Raw genomic sequence first — 22,908 nt, 5'->3', positions numbered from 1 at the left:
AGAAATATGCTTCACTTGAGAGGGAGTCAACATATATTCATAGACTCTTTCTAATCGGGATGTGTCCCCATTTCCACTTAAATGTACAGCCTTTTTTTTAGTTTGACCAATTTCAGCTACAGTCTAATTGAAAGGCAGCGCGTTCCCTTTTTATTTTAGCAATTGAATCTAATTTAATGCTGAGAGGATTATGCGAAAAATCGATTAGCCAACCATGAGAAAATGACTAAATCGAGCTTTTAAGCCAACTCGTGGATGAAGTAATATGAACAAACTCTTTATCTGATTTGAGCTTTTGAAATGTGAGAATTGTATCATTCTCATGTCTATAACAGGAATCTTCGGACTGTTAAATAATCGCTCTGGGAAGTTGTAGGACCATTTGTCCCAATTGTCTGACAGATTAATGCCTCGATTTAACGATTGATCGAGATTAAGGTAAAATAAAACGTTCATACGATGGCTAATTGATGACAAATTAGTCAATAGTTGTCCAAGTTATATTCAATTAAATTAACTAAGTGAACAACAACCCTTTTCTACTGCATCCGCCGCTGTTTATTTCACTGTCACCCGCGTTTCTAATGCTACCTCACACAAAAAAAAGAAAGATGAATGAATAAACAATGAAATACACGCAGCGCATTTCCTCCTGCCATTGTTACTGCCTTTTCACAGCCGCACTCCAGCGGAATGAATCGACTCGCTTCGCACATGCGCACTGGACAGCAACGCCCCCTCCCCTTTTCCTCTCTCTCTCGCTCGCTCGTCTCGTGCTGCTCGCGCGCAGGAACCAGCAGGCGGCTGCGCGAGCTCTCTGCCTCGCTGCTCCGCTTTTGTTGAGGCTCGAGCAGAGCGGACGGTGACAGCTCAGGTTCGGCGCGCTCATTTAGTGGGATTTATGTTATTCTTTGACCCGTTTTTGGATGTCTACGTCTCGGTTGCAGTGACGGGCCACCGACAACTTACTGCTCACACCGTAAGTTGCTTTTTAAATTTTCTTTTTTTTATTTCTAGCGCTGTTTTTTGTATTTGTCTTCACCCCGGTGTTTTATGAGGGGCTTAACGTGCTGTCACAACGAGAAAGAGAAAGAGGTGTTTGGGCTCGTTGGCTTTTTTCTATCTTACGTTCTCTCTTGGTCGATAGAGTTGGAAACGTACCGCCTGGTTATCCGCTCCGTCCTGGCGTTTGCGGTGTGTGAGTTCCTCTTTCTGTTGTCGAAAGCCGAAGACAACAACAACAACAAAAAAGAGCCACTCTACGCGCCGTGCCGTGTTTCTACCGTGTTTCCACGTTAAGCTGAATTTCCCTCCTGGAGAATAATATTTAGACCGGAGGTCTCTGTTGGACTGCAGCTCATCTAAAGCAGGTGTCTGATGATCCACTTCCGCACTATGCCGCGAGGTATCGATTTTACACGTGAACCCACCGAGCTCTGTTTTTATTTATTTTATTTATTTTCTCCAACTCCTGTTCGGTAGTTAGAGGTCCTTTTTATTTAGTTCTTTTTTTTATTGTGATGTTTGGTATTTTTTATTAGTTTCATTTCCTCATTTCAACCCGCGCGAGGCAGCATTTTTTTTTTTAGAGAACCAAAGCAAAGTATTGAAGCACCGTTGTGCATCACCGAAGTCATTTCCACACTTAACATAGTGTGAGCGTGTGTATGTGTGTGGGGGTGAGCGTGCGCGTGTTTCCGTGGTTGTCCATGCGCGCATGGATTGTGAGTGAGCGTGTGTGCGTGCGTGTGTGTGAAGGAAATCCTGAACTGAACCTCCTCCTTGCTGAACCCGCTGCGTTGTCTTCCCCAAACCTGTTAAGTGGGTCAATTGTAAACTAACACCGTATGTTCTCGGTCTCACAACAACCAGACACGCTGCAAAAGAGACACAATCTGGTGTGTGTGCAGAGGTCCACAGCCACACTCACTTACTTAGTCAGAAGGTCGTGGATTTGGCTTTTCTTTTTTAAATCTGCAGCCAGGTTGTTTGTGTTGTGTTCATTGACTCTTGTTTTCCTTCGGGCTGTGCTGCGTTCAGGAGCTGTGGTCTTGCAGGCTTGACTTATTGCCTGTTGACTTTCGGGTTATTTTGGTTCGCTCCACCCTGTATCATGTGCAGGAGGCGTCTCTGGTAACATACCCGGCCACACCTGCCCTGCTTGGGCAGAAATGTGGGGTGTCTTTGTTTTAATGCCTTGCCTTCTTGGTTTCTGTGCCTGAGTATCACGAGGCAACTTTCCAGTGAGCAGAGCATAGATGTATGGAGCAGAGAACCAGGGATGGGGGCATGTGGAGAAAGTGTGTCTGTGTGTGCTTGCATGGTTGAGTGTCTATGCCCCCCCCTCCCCCTCCTAATAGCACATTCACACACTACTCCTCATAAGTATTGACTTCGCAGTGAACTCTATCAGTATCGACGAGATGAGAAGTAGGGAGAGCGCGATCTTAATTTTGAACTTCTGCTTTGTCGATATTTCTTCAAGAATTGTTTTCGGTCCCTATTTCTTATTTGGATTTTGCTCCTTAAGTCTTTTTGGTGTGATGTGATTCATTCCTTTTCTTCATTTTCTTGGGCATTATAATTTTTGTGTCTCCAGCCCCCTTTTTGACCATTATCCTCTCACGGGTAAATAAGCCAGGCAAACATTTTACTCCTACCTGTAGCGTATTATATGTCAGGCTTATTATTGTGCTTTGACATTTCAAGAAGGTACACATTCAATTTCACAAACAAATCATCTGATCAGAATAACCTTTTTTAAAAAAAATATCCTTAGCTGTAAGTGTTTGACCCTGGTTTAAAACGGCTCATTAAAGCACAGTAAATTTCAAATCGCTCCATTAGACTTTTCCAAATTACTGTTATTTTCCAGCAATAAAACATACCTTGGCTCAGGTGAAGACTGCAACACATCGCACACTGAGCGCGCATGGCAGAGACTAACGCAAATACAGACGGGAACACAAACATGGCGGAGTGCCGATGAGAAAAGCGTCCGCTAACCAGAAAACCCCCAGAAAAATGTTTTGTACTTTAAATTTGTTCTGATCTATTCCACACTAAGTCAGGTAGAAATATTGATTCAGCCCATTTACAAATGTGCTTCCAATCGCTTTACAATTAGCAAAGCACACAACGCCCTCTCTCCTCAGATCCTCAATTCTGATGATTAAATACCCCCCCCCCCAGAAATCCTTTTTAACCAGGGGACACAAAGAGGGGGAACAACACTTTTATTTGACAAATACAAATGTCTGTCCCCTGTCCTTCGCTCGTCCCCTTGTCTCTGTGCCTCTGCGTGTTTGGCCTGGATCACCGCCGTCTGCTTTGCGTCCCCCTTCGTGCTGATCCGGTACCGGTTTGCTTTTAGATGTCGCTCCTTGGGTTTAAGCCGTTTAGCATCTCAGCCACCCAATCCCAGCAGCCGAGGACGCTCGGACACAGTTGCATCGTGGGACGTCTCTCTCTCCCCCCCTTGCCGCCTCGGCCGTGCCCTCGTTCCCCGGTGCCCAGTGCCCATCAGCGAAACAGGAGTCTGCCCACCGGCTCTCGGATTCAATGACACACAGCAGCACATTTTTAGAGTCTTATCTGGCGAAGGAAATGTAGCACTAATCCAATTGGCTGGCGCTTTAGTAAAAGCTCTCCTAATTGGCCGATCGGGCAGCTGGCCGCCATGGTTTCCAGTAAGCACAACAGGCAGTTGGGAAGAGTCCCAGGGGTGCAGGAGACGCTGAACAAAGGGGAGATAGCGGAGGGTGCGCGACTGTTTTGAATATTCCCTCCACGCGGCGCTACAAAGGAAGGACCCATCTGCATCCTGCAGTCTCGGGTCTACAGGGGACGTCGCAGTTTCAGCTGTGGTGATTGCCAAACGCATGCGAATACACACACACATACACACACACACACACAACCTCCACGTTCCATCTGCAAACACGCTTTGAGGAAGCCGCCAACTGGTGTTTGTGCGGGAAGGGGCGGCACTGCAAGAGGAAGAGCGGGTCTTTGCCGTGAAATAAACGCTGCTACATACCAACATCCAATGCAGCCGTTCCGGTTTCCTTTCACCTCAGTGTGGAATCCAAGAATAGCTCAGAGTGACGGAGGCAAGAGATGAGACAGAGGGAGGAGAGCAAAGAGGCGCTGCCAGACAGGCAGAGACTGTGAGAGATGGCCATGTAAGGGTTCCTGCACCACACCAACGCTGAACTCAAAGTGAACTGTTCACAGTTCAGGGTCTCAAATCACTGTTAACTTGAACTTTGGCTTCGTTTGGCTGCTTCACAATGAAACAAAGGGAGCCTTCAGCACGCTTTGGGGAACGTGTAATAACAGTGAGTTCCTTTTAAGGAATGGCCTGTTTTGCCTTTTTCCTTCAGTTGATTTCCTTTCATATGATGAATTAATATACTATAGGCCTATAGAGCTCCCCAATAAAAAATAAACTGCCTCACTAGGTACAACAACTATATTTCTATTTTTTTATGCGCACAAAAATGTGATGATGCATTCCAGTGGGAAGTAATAAAATATGTAATTCTGTAAATGGTAGATGTGAAATGGACCATTTGAATGAATGGCAGAAGGTTATCAGAGACCTCTGCAAATGTTGGCCTAATATTTAGGGTTAGGATTAATGGAGAAGCAGAGTTGATACAAAATTGTTCTACTTGCACTAGTAAAGTTTCACCAGAGATCGAGGAAAAATACAAAACAACATACATACATATGAATATCTCTCGAATTGGCAAAAGCAGTGAAAGACACAATCCTTGCAGTGTGAGTGTGCTGTGCATCATTCATTTGCCAAAGTTTGCAACATTGCATGATTGCACCAATAGATATCTCTCCACTAATTCTCTTTTTCAACATGTTATCCATACCACACCTTTAACATTATATATGAGGTAATACCAGACACACAGATCTTTCCGCTCTTTTGGGTCTTTTTGCCTCTTGTTTTTGTAAGACGATGGAAGCTAAAAACCCACCTCCACCATATCTGGACGAGGTAGCACTTTATTAGCACTTTCGAATGCACTTACTTCTAGCACTTTGTTGTTTGGCTTTCTTGCGGGAATTGTACTTTCTTCATTCTGGTTCTTCTGGGTCTTTGTTGAATGCACTTATTGTAAGTCACTTTGAATAAAAGCGTCAACTTAATGTAAACAGAAAGTCAGGAGACTGATCGTTGGCGCCAATAGTGAATTAAGGGAGACTGGTGCAAAGAGGGGGGAAAAGTTAGCTGAAGATGTGAAAGGAGATAATTATTTTTCATTTCGCTCACACATTTACCCATTATGTGTAAACTGTGACTAGCTTTACATGCACATGATTCACCCATCAACCCAAATGTAGGCGATAGACATTATCGTCATTGTGTAAGAAATATGCAGTTGAATATGTTGCAGCAAAATGTCTTAATTATGTTGTTGCCCTTTTGGATGTATCCATGAATGTCATTTTGGTGTACATGGACTCTGAGAAGTGGGGCAAGTTAGTAATGTTCTGACACAAAAAACCCTTCCTCTATTAATCTAATTTTTGTTGTTGTGTTCTTTTAAAAAAACATCCACCATTGCATTCTTTTCTGCGCGAGACATTTTTGTTGTGCTGTGCACAATTAAAACTTAAAAAAGGCCAGACTAGATTGTTTCCATGCCAACAGTAGTCCCAACCACCGCTTTTATTATTCATTTATTTATTTATTTAATTGTTTCACGTAATTATTACGGCATTCGGCGTAAAAAAACTCACTCTGGCTTCAGCAAAATGACGCCGCCAAAGGAGCGAAGCGTCTTCGGTTTGACAGTTTGGTATGGGAGGCCCATCTGCTCCGTCACTCAACAACCGTGACTCACCGAGTGTCGCCTCTCTGCTCCGCCCAGCAGTCGCACGCACGCCGACGGAAACATGGAACTCATGTAGTGGACACATTTTGCAAACCCCATTTGCGCGGACCTCGTCCAAACTCTCTCTCTCTCTCAGACACATGCACGCGCACACACACATAGTCTCCCCCCCCCCTCCCCTCCATCCCCCCTCCTCTAATGTCCCAGCTCTGCTTACTGCATGAAAAAGAGCTTAGATCAGGGAAACCGTAGCTCGCCCCCCGACGTGGACTTCCTGGAAGATCGGGTTATTTATTCAAACCCTGCAGACCGTGTTTGGGCCGCGACTGGGGGGCGTTTCCAGCTTGAATCCCGGTATAGTTTGACAAATCTTTGTGTTACCTAATTACTGTAAAGGTGCAGCGGAGGGAGGCGGTCGCCTCCATTTGCTCCAGCAAGACTTGTGGCGGTACCTGGATTTCCTTGAGCTGTCTGTACGTATATATAAATATATGTACACGTGTGTGCCGTGCCCGTCAAAATACTGGGTTGATTTTATTATTGTAACTCCTGCATGCTGGTCGTTTATTACACTTTGAAAATGAGAATACTTTTTAACAGAAAAAAAGTCTTGTCACCCTGATCTCACCAATCACGTTGTGTTTATGAGCTCCATCTGTCACTGCACGTCCCTTCCATTTAGGTTTCTTATTGCTACATCAGGCAGAGCATATGAAGTGTCATTTGGCTACCGATCTTTTTTTAAAATTTACTAATAATAAAACACTACCGGCTTTTGTTGAAGTACTTTGTTCCTTCAAAAATATGACCCAGCTCAATCTCCCTCTATCGTCTAACCCAAAGACGCACTCATTTCCATGAAGCCGCTGCGAAGGAGCCAATTTGACACCTTCCTTTTTAGGGTTATACTCGGTTTAGATTCCAGGAGGTCTCCACTGGAATCTAAAGTACACGTTAGTGCTGCTTTGAGAGGAAGCTACGAGAAAAGGTCTCGAAACAATTTCGATCCCCGTGGCCGCACTTTGAGAACACCGGCACAAGATGGAAAGACAAAGTGAAAGCACATATTCAAAATGCTTCGCTGGAGACATGAGGGGTAAAAAGAGACTATTTTCTAAATAAATCTGAATGGTGTGTGTGTGTGTGTGTGTGTGTGCCTGCAGGCGTCTAGCTCTACCACAATGACCCAGTGACCGGTGTTTGCGGATTAATTGCTGCTTTCATGTTAAGCTGTGGCGTATCACCCCGTAATTGGTAATGAAGATTATCAGTAAGATTGCCCGTTTTGATAAGACCGTTGTTATTAGTTTAGTCTTGATAGCTGATTAATACATGAAATGCTTCAGAAAGGAAAAACTCTACTAGGTACTTTGAAAAAAACCTTTTGATTTATCTGACTCGGATGATAGAACACATACTTGTGTGGTGCCTCAAAAGCCACTGGGGTGAATGCGCCGGTGTTTGTTGTGCCCGGGGATGAAAGGGATGCGACAGAGCCACACACACACACGCATGCTCACTCGTACACGCCGGTGAGCCGATACGTAGCAGGACGCCTCCCCATATTTCTCCTGAGATCCTTTTCAAGCCACATCACCGTCTCACTCCAGCACACACACGACTGTCAGCCTGACTTGCTTATGTGCTGCCACTCCGTGTGTGTGTGTGTGTGTGTGTGTGTGTTGAAGAAGGGACTTGAGGGCAAGGGTTGTCTAAATGTTCAGAAATAGCTGTGTTTTTGTTTTTGTGCATCCGATGGGTTTTGCTTCGATTTGATTAGTCATCTGTGACATAGAAAAAAACGTTTATACTCCGGCTTCCTCTTCTTTTGTGGAACTTAACCCAGAGTTTTTACTTTGTCACATTTCTGTGTAACATCGGTGCATAAGTGGATGCGTCTCACACACACTTTCAGCTGTGGTTTCTGTGTGTAGGTGGGGAGAGTAAACAGGGAAATACAATACAATATGTAAGTAATCTTTTTGTAAGAACTAAACTGCGATCCACAAACAACGTTGTAGAGTGAACCCTTCCCAGGCGACGGGGGGGACGCACCTCGGGTCGGAAATCAAGAAATGTTTTGCCTTTCATCCACGGCTCATTAGAGCTGCAGCCGCACACGGCTCTCTCCGAACGGTCTCTCTCGCCAGCCCGAGCAGAGTCACAAGAGAGTCGAGAGTCACAAGAGAGTCGAGAGTCACAAGAGAGTCGAGAGTCACAAGAGAGTCGAGAGTCACAAGAGAGTCGAGCTGTAGCGAACAAACAAGTCAGACTCCGACCAAAAAACCCAGAGCGAGTGGGGGCATGACGTCGTTGTTACCAAGTGGGCTCCTTCCTTTTGCAGATGACTCACTGACGTGACCCCTCTCCAAAAAAAAAAAAAGGCCCGAAACACCCCGTTCTTTTCCGCCGATCCCGACCGACTCGGTCACATTAAACCGATATCGTGCCGTGATCTTCCAAGTGCGAGCTCGCCGTGGCAGGAAATTGCCACGCCAGAGAGTTCTGACAGCGAAAGCCCGGTCCCCTCTGTGCTCGGCTCATGAAGCGATAAGGAGGTCTGATTTGTCGCTGGGGGCCTTTAGTTATCAGTCAATTAAAACTGAGGACAACCGTGGGGGGGAAATGTGATTTTTTGTGGGGGGTTTTTGCCGCTGCAGTTCGAAGGAGAAGCAAGTGGCAAAGATAACAATGCTGGGACCACTATGCAAGACTTGAGCTATTTGATCCAAGGGAAATACTCCTTGCATTGTTTCAGAAAACTGTGCAATCTGCTGAGGTGAGCGCGCTCTCGCTTTCTCTCTTTCTTTCTTTTTCTTTCAATTCAAACTGAGTCCACAACAAACCCATTGTTAGCCGGCCAGTCATCTGAACCTCAGGGAACGTGTTCCAAAGCAGAGAACTGATCTTCCCACGTGGTGTTCTGTGACTACTTGTATCTCAGGAAAAAGGCCTTGTTTTGTAGAACGATGTGTCTCATAGCGCATAACTGTTTGATCAAACCGAGCATTTACTAGGTGCTGAGATTATGCATGTTGTGCAGCCTGGCTCATGTTAGCTATGTTTGACAAACTAAAAACCATTTAATTACTGTACTGTGGAGAACATTCTATTTATTTGGGGATGTTTGCTCTCCATGGTTCTGAATGTTGAACTTCAATGTTTGTCCTTGTGATTGGAGCCGCAGTGCGAGCCTCAAAAAAAGAAGATTTTTAGGACAACCGGTTTCAGAAGTATTTAGAAAGTATTGGAAACATTTTCTCACTCCGCAGCGTCTGTTAATCGGTTGGTACGCAGAATATTCGTCCCTCTCTGTCCTGCTGGTCCCCAGCGTTGCACTCTGGGTTCACATGAGTCCTTGATCTGCTTTGCTCGGCTGTGATGTCAGGCTTATTGTCCAAATGGCTCAGACCTTAATCCATGCCTTTCCATGCTACTCAGGATTAGTTTAGCGTGCTACGCTGGGCCACTGCACAGCTGGGTTTCACATCCCACACACCTTGCAGCACGACTGACTGAAAAGTATTTTCAGCACACTAAATATTTGTATACTGTTTTACAGAAAAAAGGAATGAAAAATTGTCATTTCTGTCCGCGTACACTTTGAATAAAGTGGAACGTTCTATGGTTCAACTTCATCGCGAGGTCGGTCATATTTATGCAGTGGTTTGTATTACGGAGAAGAGCAGAACAGAAATGGTTTAAAGAACTGTAGATTCCCATAATTAAGTGAATGTGATACTGAGCGATGCAGGTGGAGAACGTTGCGCATTGGGGAATCCGTGGCAGTTTTTTTCCCCCGACTAGCATGCATCGCCATCATCGAACTGCAGGTCGCTTTTAATGACGAAGAGAAGATGTGTACCGCGAGGAGTCCACTGAAGAGCGACGCAGGCATACGAATTTCACCGCACGTCAGCGTGGGGGACCGGCTCAATATCAGTGAGTGAAAATGTGTTGTCATAGCAACTCTCCGTCACCGGGCATAAAGGAAACATCGCCTTTTTGAGGACATGTCGGTTTCAGGATTCTGACAAAACCTGACTGCGTTACTGCTAACTTGTCATTGAGGAAGCCAAACGACCAGCGAACTGGTGAAGGGTGAGCGATCATTAAAGCATCATGGGAAAAGTAACCGTCCCGTCCTGTTCATCCTGTGGTAGCGAGGATATTCTTGAACAACAGATCTTTTCCAGGAACGGGATCCTGGGTTTTGTGACGTTAATCTGCGTCAGGGGATTAAGGTCAAGGACATTTTTCGTTCTGGACAAATTTTCAGTCCGGCTCCAATGTGGTCATTGGAGAGGAAGGGAGGGCGAACGCAGCACTCGGCGTTGGCAGGCGCGGCGAAACCGAGGCCGTCTCACAAGTCGTGGTATTCAGGGTGATGATCATGATGGACTATTAGCACGTCGCTTCACTCAAGCGTTTTATTTGCCTCACGTCCAGCCCTGACCGTTTTGGCAGAATGTCAAACAGGAGGTGCTTGATCCTCCTCAGTAATCACTTGTGATCCAAAAGGGAGAATTCTTTTAAATATGTTTTGGGAATTGTTGACTTTTATAATAATAACGATAATCTCGTTGTTTCTATTCTCGTCATCGCGTTGCATCCCTCATGATTATTTGATTACTGCGACAGATGATAGTGATCTTCTGCTTGTGCTCCTTTTTCTCAGGGACACTACCTTCAGCCATCTGCTGCGGTCTCTGCTGACATCGGCAGCTCAGACGTCCATATTGGCACTATATTAGCCAAGTGATGGCATGTTAAATACTTTCATTATAGTTCCCCCGTCAGCATTGCAGTCACACACCAACCATCCCTTGTTGGGGGGAAAAAAAACAAACCGATACAACACACACACTGATGTAACCGTGTATGTCCTAGTTTCTAAAGCAGCATTGCTGGATGTGCAGTGGTTCCACACAACATATGCAAACCAATGCCAACGGTACCAAGCATCCCTGCTAGTAGATACAAAGTCCCTGTTGACTTATTCTCACGATAAACCACATCCGGTACGAACGTTGGACACATTTCAAACCGTGTGGTTGTTTCAGCACTCGATCTGTGTGTATTCACACAGATCTGTAAGCACCATGTTTCACAAAGATGGGGCTTAAAGGGTGTGTCGAATTTACGAGCGAGGTGTCTGCCAGGAGCGCAGTCCCAGTCCCCGTCCCAGTTAAGACGGAGAATTGTAGGAGTCATGAAATGTCTTTATTGTTTTAATGCACGTGGACTTTAAAACTTTCTGCAAGTGTTTTCCAAACAATGCGCAGCAAGGTTTTCTATCAAAACCAAACTATTGTAGCTGTGATTTAACCATAATTGTACTGAAATAAAAAGAAAAGAGTGCACTTGTGTCTTACAGTTTCAGGGCTCTGGTTCAGTATTATCATGGACGCACTCCTACAACAACAGATTTAATTTCAAGTTTGATTTTGTTCCATTAGTTAAAAAAACCTTTTCACAATTTTTTTCAGTAACCTTAAAGATTTTATGGTTTGTCAGCTCACCGGAGTCACACAAACCGAAAAACATTTTCCACTCTTGCATAAACACATAGAAGGCTTACAGAGCTACACAGTGCTTCCCTCAGCGAGGGAATTGCTTTGAAAGATCTACTGGAGCAACACTGTAGTCCAGTGTTCCCTCAGCTAAAGGCCTCCACATGACCAGCCTAATATAGTGGTTTATGTTCATTAGGAAAGACGCTCTCTGTGCACTCGGTTCATAGGACCCCAGAGTACCGCTGCACCATTAAGATATGAGTTATTCAACACGTCAGCATTTCTCCTCTTCCCTTTCATGAAACCAGCCGCTGTGCCGCGGCCGCCCCGTGTCGACCATCACATGTGCACTGCAGTTCACCGTCGCGTGACGCCGCTCTCTTTGCACAAACACGGCAGGTGGTTTAGATGCATTGGAGGTCTGGAGGAGTGCCGCGCTGCATCGCATGTTTAACGTAGTCAGCTCGAGCTATTTCTGTTGCCCCCGGTCAGCCGGCCAAGAGGCAGCCGTGCCCATTTCAGACCAACGCAGGTTAATCCATCCAGGGCCCCGAGTTAATCATTTCAAGCTCGGGACGCATTTTAAGCGGCTCTATCCGGCCGTGTGAACGTATGAATTCACTGTGGGGTTTGGCTAATCTACGCGTAGTCAACAAGGACGATTGTGAAATGGCAGAAACACGGCGAGTAATAGGAAACAAATGGGGTGACGGTTGAAATTCTTAATTATGAGGGAGTAGATTGACCACCAAGAACCTATTTACATAAAAGTACAAGAAAAGTGTGACCAGTGCTCCGTTATTCATGTCACATTCAGCACAGCTACTGAAACACCGAGATGCAGTTTAGCATCTGACCAGCAGCATGTATGAATAGTTTGAAAAATAGTTTGTATGCTTGGAGCGGCCTTCATCAATAAAAATGTTAATTACTGCTCAGAATAGCTGACCCACGCACATCAGATGGGTTTCTCCTGTAACTGTGGTGTTACTGGGGAACAGAACACCGCAGAGCATGACACATGCAGCGTGGGATTACATCTCATGGATTAAAAATTGAGGGAGAAGCTATGAAAATGCTTTTTTTTTTTTTTTTTTTTTACTTTGTTTCGTCCAGTTATGTGAACAAATAATATTTACTCCTGAGATCACCGTCGCTGCATGAAGAGCAGCAGCCGTTGAGCAGATGCAGAGGAGAAGGCTTTTACTGGCTCCCGTTTAGCCAATCTGTGTCCAGGTGCACCACGGAGCCGCCCCCCCGGGTACGAACCTGTGGACGAAAATAAAAAGCGCTGACCACGCAAAGAAACATCGAGCTGGAGACAGTGTGCGAAAAACATGAATGAATGACGGATAAATCAAGGAACCAACGTCTGACATGGAATGCCGTACACGTGTGACCAAACACCACGGACAAAGTAATCGCCCAACTTGTCGTTGATATTGCTGTAAATGAGTCTTTTAAATCCGCCAAATTAAAATCACATTAAAGGATGGTTATAGAGGCCGAGTAAATCAGCAGAAAGCACAGTCGCATTAACCAGTGACTGATTTGTGCCACTGCTGATAATACCGAGTGCAATATAATAACTCCTGTTCATACATTCTTCTTATTCCTATAAGATTGACGGTCCCCTATCGTCGGTTCTTAGCTGCTGGGTAATTAAATGCTGTATTATGAATAGATTAACTGGCACTGTCATACACACCCTGTTTTATTCACACATTTAGCGGGCTGTGGTTTAGAAATGTGTAATTACAGAGCGAGAAGAGAGCGACCGGGGGAAAGCGGAAGGGAGGCACAGAGCCGGGTTAATTGCCAGAGGGGAGCGCGGTCGCAAGAGGCGAGCGAGGCGAGCGTCCAGTACCAGTCAAAGGTTTGGACACATTTCATCCAACTCAATGAGATATGGTGTCCTTTTTAACTGGTGCTGTATGTGATGAAGTCACAGCTAATGTTCATTAGCAGAGAAATGGCAGGCTGTAAACGCAGGGACTGGGAGAGACGAGAGGAGAGGAGATGGATGGATGGATGAAGAAATAAACCTCTCAGCTGAGGTGAGGAGAGACTGACTTCTGCTTCACACTGATAGAGCAGACTGAATCAAAGTCAAACCTCTCTCTCTCTCTGTGGGAATTCTCTGACCCAGTTAGCTCTTCTACCAGGCAGCAGCAGAGTTATTTTTACATATTAACAGGAGACAATACTTTGTCCTCTGCGTGTCCTCCCCTCATCGGCGCGCTTCCTCCTGCTCCTCTTCTCCTCCTCCATCTTAGTTCCCGTCCTTTCCTCTCGCACCGTCCCGTGTGTTAAACCCTCCTCTTTTCTGTTGACCGTGATTCTTTTTGTTCTCATTTTTCGCGACGTAAAGATTTGCCAAGCGTCCGCTTTGTTCTGGTGTCGTGCTCGCACAATGTTCAAAAGACCTTTTTTGGTTTTTGCATTTTTTTTTTTTTTTGCTTTAAACAAAAGCAAATCATGAATGAAATCAAGTTTTTAGATATTAAACCTCCTGAGCAGTTTGTTTTACCCGTGGGACTGTTCAGCAAAGCGTCGTAGCACAATCAGCGAAAGAGCAAAAATGTGGTATTTACATTTCTACTGAAATACACGTGCAGTATGATGTCACATAATAATATGCAGCCATAACTAAATTATACCCTTCGAGAAAATGATGAAATCTGATAGACATCGCGGTTTCCCTCGTTGGGTATTTTCCTCTCTCCTCTCCAGAGTGTAAAGGGAGAGTGGTTGCAGGTGTAGACAGGTCATCCATTCGCCTCCTAATGGTGATGGATGGCACGACTGCAGAGAGCAGCGGCGGGGAGAAAAGTGGAGCGATGCAGGGAGATAAAGAAATGGCAGAGTAAGGGAAGGCCGTGTTAGATTTGTCAGCTGGCCAGCAGACGGTGGGAGTTTTAGTGATATGTTGATCCCCAAGTGTTTATTTCATTCTTGTCATTTAGCACGCGCACACAAACCCACAGCAACTCTGACCTGGGAGAGCATCACAAACAGACTTTTCCTGTATTTTACTGGCATATTGAATTTCTTTCCCCCAAAAAAAACAATCATCTCCCTCAACAGATGATATTATCATATCAGAAAGGGAATCCTCTACGGACAGCAGTCACGCACAAAAAAATAAAGGCTTCTGACAACATGAGAGGATAAATCATACTGTTGGGATTGTGTTAAGTTCCTCATCAAAAGCTAAATATGACACACTGAAAGGACTACGGCTACATCACATACATTCTCACTGTCTCAAGTTTTAGAGAGTAAATACGTTTTTTTTTTTTTAAAGCAAAATTTGCTTGTTTTGTGTAACCACAAGGCTAAAAACTAAATTTACCACCATGTAAAGCAACACATATGTAGATATCAAAACACAATACATTTTGTGACCACATGAACTCTTGTTGCTGATCCCTGCCTCTTTTAGACACGGTGTCCGTGCAGAATGGGGACACGCGTGTTGGGTCACACGCAATCGCATCCGCCACACTACTACACTTACTTTCTCTCCTCCCGACCAGCTGACAGCTTGCCGTCTGAGACGTCCAATCAGAGAGTGCGCATGTAAGGTTGACGGATAGGAAGTGCTAAGACCCCGTCTGGTGGGGTCACACACACGCGCGCGCACACACACACACACACATACAGTGGTAATGTCTCCACCTTTCCAAAGTACAGACAAGGAGGCAGGCTGTAGCTATGGCAACCCAGAGAGAAGGATTTATTGGGCAAGGCTTGAATTTGTTAAGTGCTGTATGGCGAGAGACTTTGTCACTTCTTCTCATCTGGTTTGTGCGCCCGCGTGCGTGCGGGTCGCTACAAGAGAGACTGAAGGAATCAGGACTTCTCTTCTTCCCGTCTGTCTTTTTTCATGTTGGAGACCTGCTACAGTTGTCAGGCTGTTAAGTGATCGGTCACGGTGAGCTTTACCATCAGCAGCATGGTCCATAAAGCTGGAAAAAGACTATGAATGGCTCTCGTTGGCACTAACTTGCGTGGCTAATTCAAGAAAATCAAAAGGCAGGAAAGGAGGGAGGGGGGGGGGGGGCGGCAGAGCAGCTGTGACCCCAAATATTACATTGATTGAGTGATTAATGGTTCAAAAAGATGAAGTTTAAACCCCAATGTTTCCCAATGTGGCTTCTATTTTCCAAATGATCCAAATCCAAAAGCTGGAACAATGAGCGTTGTGCATTTCTTCAAAATGACCAAAAACCTTTTTATTGTTACAAAGTCCTTTTCTGTTAATCAATTGTTGGTTCAAACTCAAAAGACGATTACTGAACAGCATCCGCTGCAGATTTAGTAATTTGCAATACGTCCCATCAGTTTAAATTCCACTGATACGAAACAAGATTTCATTGACATTTAAAAATTAATGATGTGATCATTTTCACACAGCACGCCGTCAGCCGCAAATGACTAATTCCTAGAACATCGTAACCTGATGGCCGCTAACCATTTTGTGCGCTCTTTCACCAGTGCGTCAGCGGTTCTTTGCCGGTTCCACGCCAGAAGTCGTGCCTTCTGCACTGCATTGGTGTCAAAGGCACTTTTATCTCTGTGTGTGTGTGTGTGTGTTTGTTGGCGTGCGTTGGCGTGCGTTCTGCTGCAGAACGGTTTCCGTGTTTAACGACCCCTGAGTGTCGACTCCTTTGTGATTTTAGGGACCCACGCCTGGATAAACGAGCGTGTCCACAAACCAGCACCAATTGCTGAAACACAGAGGGGGTCTTTATTGATGTTCGCAACAGTGGCGCCTTTGTAGATATCACACATCCCAACCAATGATTGGTCCGTGCGTATGAATTCTTTGCAGTATGTATGAATTCTTTGTGCATGAATGAATGCATGTGTTCAGAACAGTGTGTGGTGTTTTTTGCATTAGAAACCCGGCTCGGTGTCTCACCAGCGTTTGCTTGAACAAACAGAGGAGCTCGACCACAGCGGCCAGGAGGACTCATGGAGTTCAGTCCTGCCTAAAGCCAAACGCCAAAATAAGTTAAGGGAACTAAATCATTTCTTTCACAAAGGAAGGCTTTTCGGTTTCTCTGAGCTCTCACTAAGCCGAATATAAAGGTGCAGTTGTCACCAAATCCTCCTGCAGTGGCTGCACGCGTATGAGCTTAAATTGTCTTTTTAGTTGAGCGGAATGAAGAACAACAGGTCGGACCTGGAAACTCACTGTCTACTCTCCGGCTCCACTTCCCCGTCTCATCCGCCTCCCACGTTCTTTGCACGGGATGCAAACGTCTTGTTTTCTTGGGTTGATTTTGCAGACACGAGGCCTTTTGTGTCTGCACACCTACCTCCCACCGGCACGCCATCCAGCCGAGACCCATCTCACCCTCCAGTCGCTTCCTGATTGGAATTCTAACGCCGAGGCTAAATCAGTGGAGATCTCTGGGCAAGCACGTATTGGATATAAACGGAGAACCGCTTCCATTATGTTTGTGTGTGTTCGCCATACGTGTTTGTGTGTGTGTGTGTGTGTGTGTGTGTGTGTGTGTGTGTGTGTGTGTGAGCAATGCTCAGACTCGCACACATCCAAGATGAACGTTTGCAGGCTCTTTTTAAACGTCATATAAATCAGAACCTTGTATGCAACAACATCACTTTAATAGAAATGTTTCACGGCGGAGATTATCTGGATTAGGATCACATGTGATATTTTCAAATTGAGAGTGAGGTTAGGCGTACTCTCTCAGGTCATAATTAATTTGGGGGTGTATGAAATTACAACAGGATGGTCATTATAATATTACTTTGCAAATTGAATAGCAAAACTAAATCAGAGTCGTCTATTATTCTTCCATGAAAGCGCTCTGGTGTCTGACTGACGTGGTTCCCATTGCGCGGCCCGTCTCCCTCAGGTTCAAGCTCAAGAAACATTCATGAAATAATACAATTAATATTGTGATTACCGCACTGCTTGATAAGTGGGGTTTTCATATTAGCGTTAACATACTACTAATAATAAGGATCTACACCAAACATAATGTAGTGATGGTTGGAGACCTCAGAGGGAAGTCGTGCTGAGGAAGCAAAGGGAACCTGAGACATTGTGGACTTGACAGAAGCATCAGTGACTAAATGGCTCACTTTCCTTTTGGTCATGAATTATGTAAATTCGTCCGGTCCTACAAACAAGAAACCACGGAAATGTCCATACGTTTCTTGAAAATAAGTAATCCAGCACAAAAAATAATTCCTTGTAGACTAAAATGACTGAAAAGTTGACTTACGACGGGCAGCTCTAAAGCAAATACTTTGAATTATTAGCATTGCTAGCAGTGATGTTAAAGCAGGGGCCCCGTAAAATAAGCTAATCCATTTTCTAGTCCCGAGGATGGGAAATTCTCAGGTTTTACAGCAGCGTGTTTAAGTGTCCGATATCATAAAAATGATTTAAAAGTTCCTGTGTACTTTAAACATCGGCCATGTTCCTTTTTGTTCACAGAACATTAGTTTTATCATCGGTGCCTGTCATCGAGCCGATTTTTAAACGGCGCCGCTTTACTCAGCAAATCTGTGACTGTTTCCCCGGAGGCGTGAAGATGTCGTGAAGGCGAGAACACACGGAAGGTTGAAAGGTCGTGAAATGTATCCCATGACTTCATGGGTGAGCGAATGAGGGGGTTGCAGTTTACTGAGAACCTGGTGAGTACTGAGCTTCATGCAGGGAGGGCGATGGGCAGAGCTCTCAGGGCTCTCATGCAGCGCCTGGAGCAGAATTCACTCCAGATAGACAGATGGACCACACAGACAAGTGTGTGTGTGTTTGTCGCTGCATGTGTACTTGTGTAAATCTCCCCGTCGGTGTGTACTTTTCTATGTTCACACATGCGGTTGCTGTTCTCCCGGCTTGTCTTGATTTACAAATCAGCGACATGACCGAGCTCAATGTCTTAAAGGTGCTGCTTTGAGCACTGACTGCACCACAAAATGATGACTTTGTTCACGCTCCATTGCACCACCGTGTCTCAGTTTAACACCTTCGCCTTTTCATTTCTCACGAGCAGTGATGGTTTACAAATGAGATGTGAAGGATCGGCATCTTAGAGAAAAGAGGTTTGTTTCTCTTTGTCCATCGAGAACACGTGCGAGTCACTGGCGATCGGAATCTGACTGTACGCCTCCATTCAATGGTTTTCTAGCTCTACAGGATGAGTGATTATGTGTATAAATATTATATTGTTGTGTATGTGTGTGTTCCATAAGCGTGTGTACTTGTAAGTTTTGATTTGTGTGTGCGTGTCAGAGCTGTGTGACCAGGAACCAGTTCGTCTTGAAGGGCCGTGGCCTTATTATCTACACCAACCAACGCCCACCTCCGTTATGTTCTATTAAACAAGGTGTGACTGCTTCCACAAAAAACAAAAACAAATTGCACGACTGCTGTGCTTTGATTTTCTTGGCTCTGGGTCTGTTTGTCATATTTGCAGGATGGTGCACCGCCGTCTGCTCGTGGAATCCGGTTAGTCAGCCCTGTCACGCACGCAAAGGGAGGGACGTGTCCTACATGGTGTTGGTATTTATTGTATTTAATGCATTGTAATGCATGTAAATGAATAAGGATTATTACCAGTTAAGACATTTCTCGACTCCACTTAAGAATAAATAAGCAAAGCAGTTTGATATTTACCAGTAGCCAGCTGTTCGTATTCATTTACAACGGGGAAAAAGCAACAAGATCATTTTGATTACGCAACCTTGTTCATCCGTTGATGGGGCGTAAAGATGTTTTAGCTTATAGGAGATCTAAAAAAACAAATTAATTCAACTAATGTTTAGAAAGTACAATATAAAAAATGTGCTGTAGCTTTGCTTCGCCTTCTAACATAAATAAAATAAAGATTAGCAAAAACTTTCAGCCCACAATAAATCCATCTCGAATCAGTTTATCAGTATATTTCAAAGACAATACTGCCAGACAACTTTCCATGCAACAATGATGAGTGTGTGTTCAGCTATTTTGGAGACAATGGTGAAGCAAATTAAATAGTTTGACTATAAGGTTCAAAGTCTGACTAATCTGACAATGAACCAGAAACAAAAAGGAGATTTGTGGAAGAAAAACATACTGTAAAACATGTAAAAAAAACCCTACTTGACGCGAATACTATTTTTATCATTATACTGATGTACAACTGCATATGAGCTTAGTTACTGGACTTAAATATATTTTCCATTTTAAAAGTCTGGCAACCATTGACCTAATGTAACCCGTTGAAGGTGAAGTGCATGCAAACTAGTTTGGTCGCTACGGGGGCTCGTTACATTACGGTTGTACATCCCTTCACATTCTCATTCAGCAAACATGCTTATAAGCAGCGTTATCCTCAAACATGTCCTCCAGGAATGAACTACAGCATTCAGGCCTCCTCTCTGTAATCTGTTTGCACAAAAGGTAAATGTGGGAATGGTTGTTCTATGTAAGTAGCGGCACGTATCCAAAGTTTCCACTTTCTCTGCGGGGTCTCAATTTTCTGGTTGCTGTTTTTTCCAAAAGTTTCTTTCTCTCCTTTTTATAATCTCTTTAACTTTCCCCTTTCTCTCTTTTGTCCCTGACCCCTCTGCCCTCAGTGCTTTCTTCACTGGCCTTTTTGGTGATCTTTTACGGAGGACAAGGAAATGTGCTCCCTCTCCAAAGGAGGGTCTGCTGTATACATGAGTGAATCATACTTCAAGGCAAAATAAGTTCTCTTATCCCACAAAGAATAAACATACACTTGCCTAATGGAGGTTTCAGTCCCTCAACCTCTCATCTTTAAGTGTGCGCTCGGCTCTCTCTTCCCTCCTCTTGTACCTTACACGGAGGGCGGTGGGTTGTCTCTCCGTGCACATGCACGCCACTGACATCACTGTTTTGTTCCTACCGACGAAACGTAACGCCCTTTAAGTACTGCGGATAAGCCGTGTCCTAGTGCAGGGACGTCTTTTTGGTACACGAACCTCCATGCTGTTGGTCCGTGTCCTGAGGGAAATCAAATCACTGTGGACTCACTGCCCTTACTTTAGTTAAGTAACGTACGTGCTTATCAAACGCCAGCGATGTAGGTCACGTCATCGTTCTAATCGTTTCACTAAGCCCAACCAACTCATTTCGTTGTCCGTACGGGGACTCGCTCAGTCTCCGAACGTGATCCACGATCCCTGTCGCAACTGACCTTTTGAACCTCTGCCTTCTCAGGTTGCCGAACCCCCGCCGGCTCTTGACATCGTCGCCGCTGGACGGACGCACTGGCTGACGGACACCGAGTTTGAAGTGGGCCGATAAACCCGATTGGAGGGAAGAGGGAGGTGAGTGAAGAGAACAGCGGCATCCACTCTCATGTCTCCCTGCGTGTGTCTCTGTGTACATGCCGGACTCCTGCAGGTACACACCACAAATCTATGACTCCAATATACATTTTCCATCCCTCTATATATATAAATCCACCCGACCACGTGGCTGTGTTGTATAACCATCAGTGTGCGCTCTCTGCCGTTCCCGTCGGCGTATCTCAACAAGCGCCGCATTCATCGCGTGGTCCGGTATTCTAGAACAGTGTCGCCTTTTTCACCTTTTAGACACATTTCAGCATCACTGCTGGTCGCGAGCTGTGGTCCGAGCGGTTGCGGGAGTTTACTCACCGCTTCGGTGAAAGCGACCCACTTATGCGTGTTAAGTAGCTTTTATGCAATTTGCCCAGCGGCCTTCCCCACTATCATCACAGCGGGCGCGCTTTGGGGTCTGCGTGTGTTTGTGTAAATAATTGATTGCCGTGGAGGTTTTGGCGGACGGCTGGTGAGGCTGACCCGTGCAGAAGGAGGCGGCGCTCCTCAGCGTGGAGGGCGGGTCTGCCGCTGCTCGGCGGGGCGCTCTGCGTTGTCTGAGGTCGCCCCGGTGGAATCGAGTCAATTTAGTTTGCGTCACTCAATTAGACCGTGGATCAAAGAAAACCTTTGCGGACATTGATTTGTTAAAGATGTTATGTCATGACGATAGGATTAAAATGCCAAACAATAGCTTGATTTTGTAAATGGAAGATGTCACTATGAAGGCCGGCAAACTGTGACTGTGAACTATTAACAATGATACATTTATGAATGGATAATTATGTTGATGTATTATTAGTTTTTTAATCTTTGTATCTTAGCTATTCCCTTTTATTGTCCCTCTTTGCCCATCTGCTGTTTAGCGCACTCCCATTTCTTCCTTTTGTCCCTGCTTATTTATTTATCTCTTAGCCTTCCATCACTAAATGTCTTTGTTTTGTTCTGCAACCTTCTTGCTTCCTCTTCCTGTGTCATCCCTTCTGTCTTCCTCGCCTCTTAGCCGCAGTGTCCTTGAGAAAGCAATGACTTTGCCGGTGAGCGCAGCAGAGCACAGCACACTCTCTCTCGCTCTCTCTTTCTCTATGTCTCTCTCTCCCTCGCACTCTTTTACTGACGCTCACTCAGTCGCCCTGAACATGGACTCACCGACACACACACACACACACACACACACACACACGCACACTCTTACACACATTCGGTAGGTCCACAACAACACCCTCAAGCAGAACCAGCCCTTACAATTCTGTTTTCCTTTTTATTCACCATAAATAATTCATGAGCGGTGACATTTACTAAACTTTATGCAAATACTGACTAACCTATTGCAGAGAAAAAAAGGTGTGTCCTTTTGTTGGGCACAATCTTTAAGTAAATCATTCAAAAAACTGCAGGTACAAGCAAAATAACTGAAAGTTATTTTAAACTAGTGTTCCCAAACTAGCTGTTTAGAAGTAAGTGAAAGGGTAATCATTATTAATGCATAATCCCAACAATGATCACGATGAAATAACATAAAACATCAGTGTCCCTGTAAAAAATAAGTCATTCTCGTCTGTTTACAGAGGTTAGACGACGGGACATCACAGAAAAACGGGATTTGATGTCCAACCTCAATTACTCTTCTTCAAGTTTTGTTACAGAATTCGAACAAATTGCCCTCAGGTGATACCGCGGTTAGCCTGCCAGCATGGAAACCCAATCCCTTGGTGCCCTCCTCCTCATTAAAGGTGCCCTCCGCTAATCTTAGTTCATCACAGCCCATTGTCACAGTTTTCCGCAGCTGTTAAAATATAGATGGAGTCTGATTGTCTGCCTGTAAGGTGAGATGTTACGGCCCCTTGATGCTGTTTGTTCTCGATGGTCTCCGTTTTCCATTGCACTTCACGGAGTGTGTATTGGCTCACAGCTTTTTCCTGCAGTGTTATGTGTTTTTCTGTTGGAGATCAAGTATCCTGTGGTTACCTAGCTGCAGTTTATGAGGGAGACGTGTTTTTGTCACTGCATCTTGAAGGTTAAGACGAGTCAGATTGGAGTTGTGTTAAACTGAAAAGTACTTCATGCAATCATGTCATTGTTTACGCTTTTTTTTTTTTTGCCTACAGTTTTATCTACCATCTACATTAACGCACTGGTGCAGTGACAATATATCAGTGCCGCCATGTTATCTCTCCCTCTCTCTGCTTTGCCTGTGA

At 44.9% G+C, this 22,908-nt stretch overlaps 1 protein-coding gene across 12 annotated transcripts in view; it reads left to right on the top strand.

Moving 5' to 3' along the window:
* strbp (spermatid perinuclear RNA binding protein) overlaps positions 1-22,908 on the top strand; it is a 60,364-nt gene that overhangs the window by 643 nt on the left and 36,813 nt on the right. For 4 of the 12 annotated variants that reach the window (XM_040198366.2, XM_040198370.2, XM_078087895.1 and 1 more), the window contains exons 1-2: positions 750-979; positions 20,586-20,695. The gene's annotated coding sequence lies outside the window, so the exon portion shown is untranslated. Of the gene's footprint in view, positions 1-749; positions 980-6,212; positions 6,332-16,059; positions 16,187-18,486; positions 18,924-20,585; positions 20,696-22,908 lie in introns of those variants that run through there. The other 8 variants (XM_040198367.2, XM_078087893.1, XM_078087888.1 and 5 more) reach the window with 7 other exon arrangements.

This window comes from Gasterosteus aculeatus, chromosome 14, assembly GCF_964276395.1.
Source record: "Gasterosteus aculeatus chromosome 14, fGasAcu3.hap1.1, whole genome shotgun sequence".
In the NCBI taxonomy this organism is placed as follows: domain Eukaryota; kingdom Metazoa; phylum Chordata; class Actinopteri; order Perciformes; family Gasterosteidae; genus Gasterosteus; species Gasterosteus aculeatus.
Note: the sequence above shows the minus strand (reverse complement) of the source record. Positions and strands in the feature narration are given on the sequence as shown.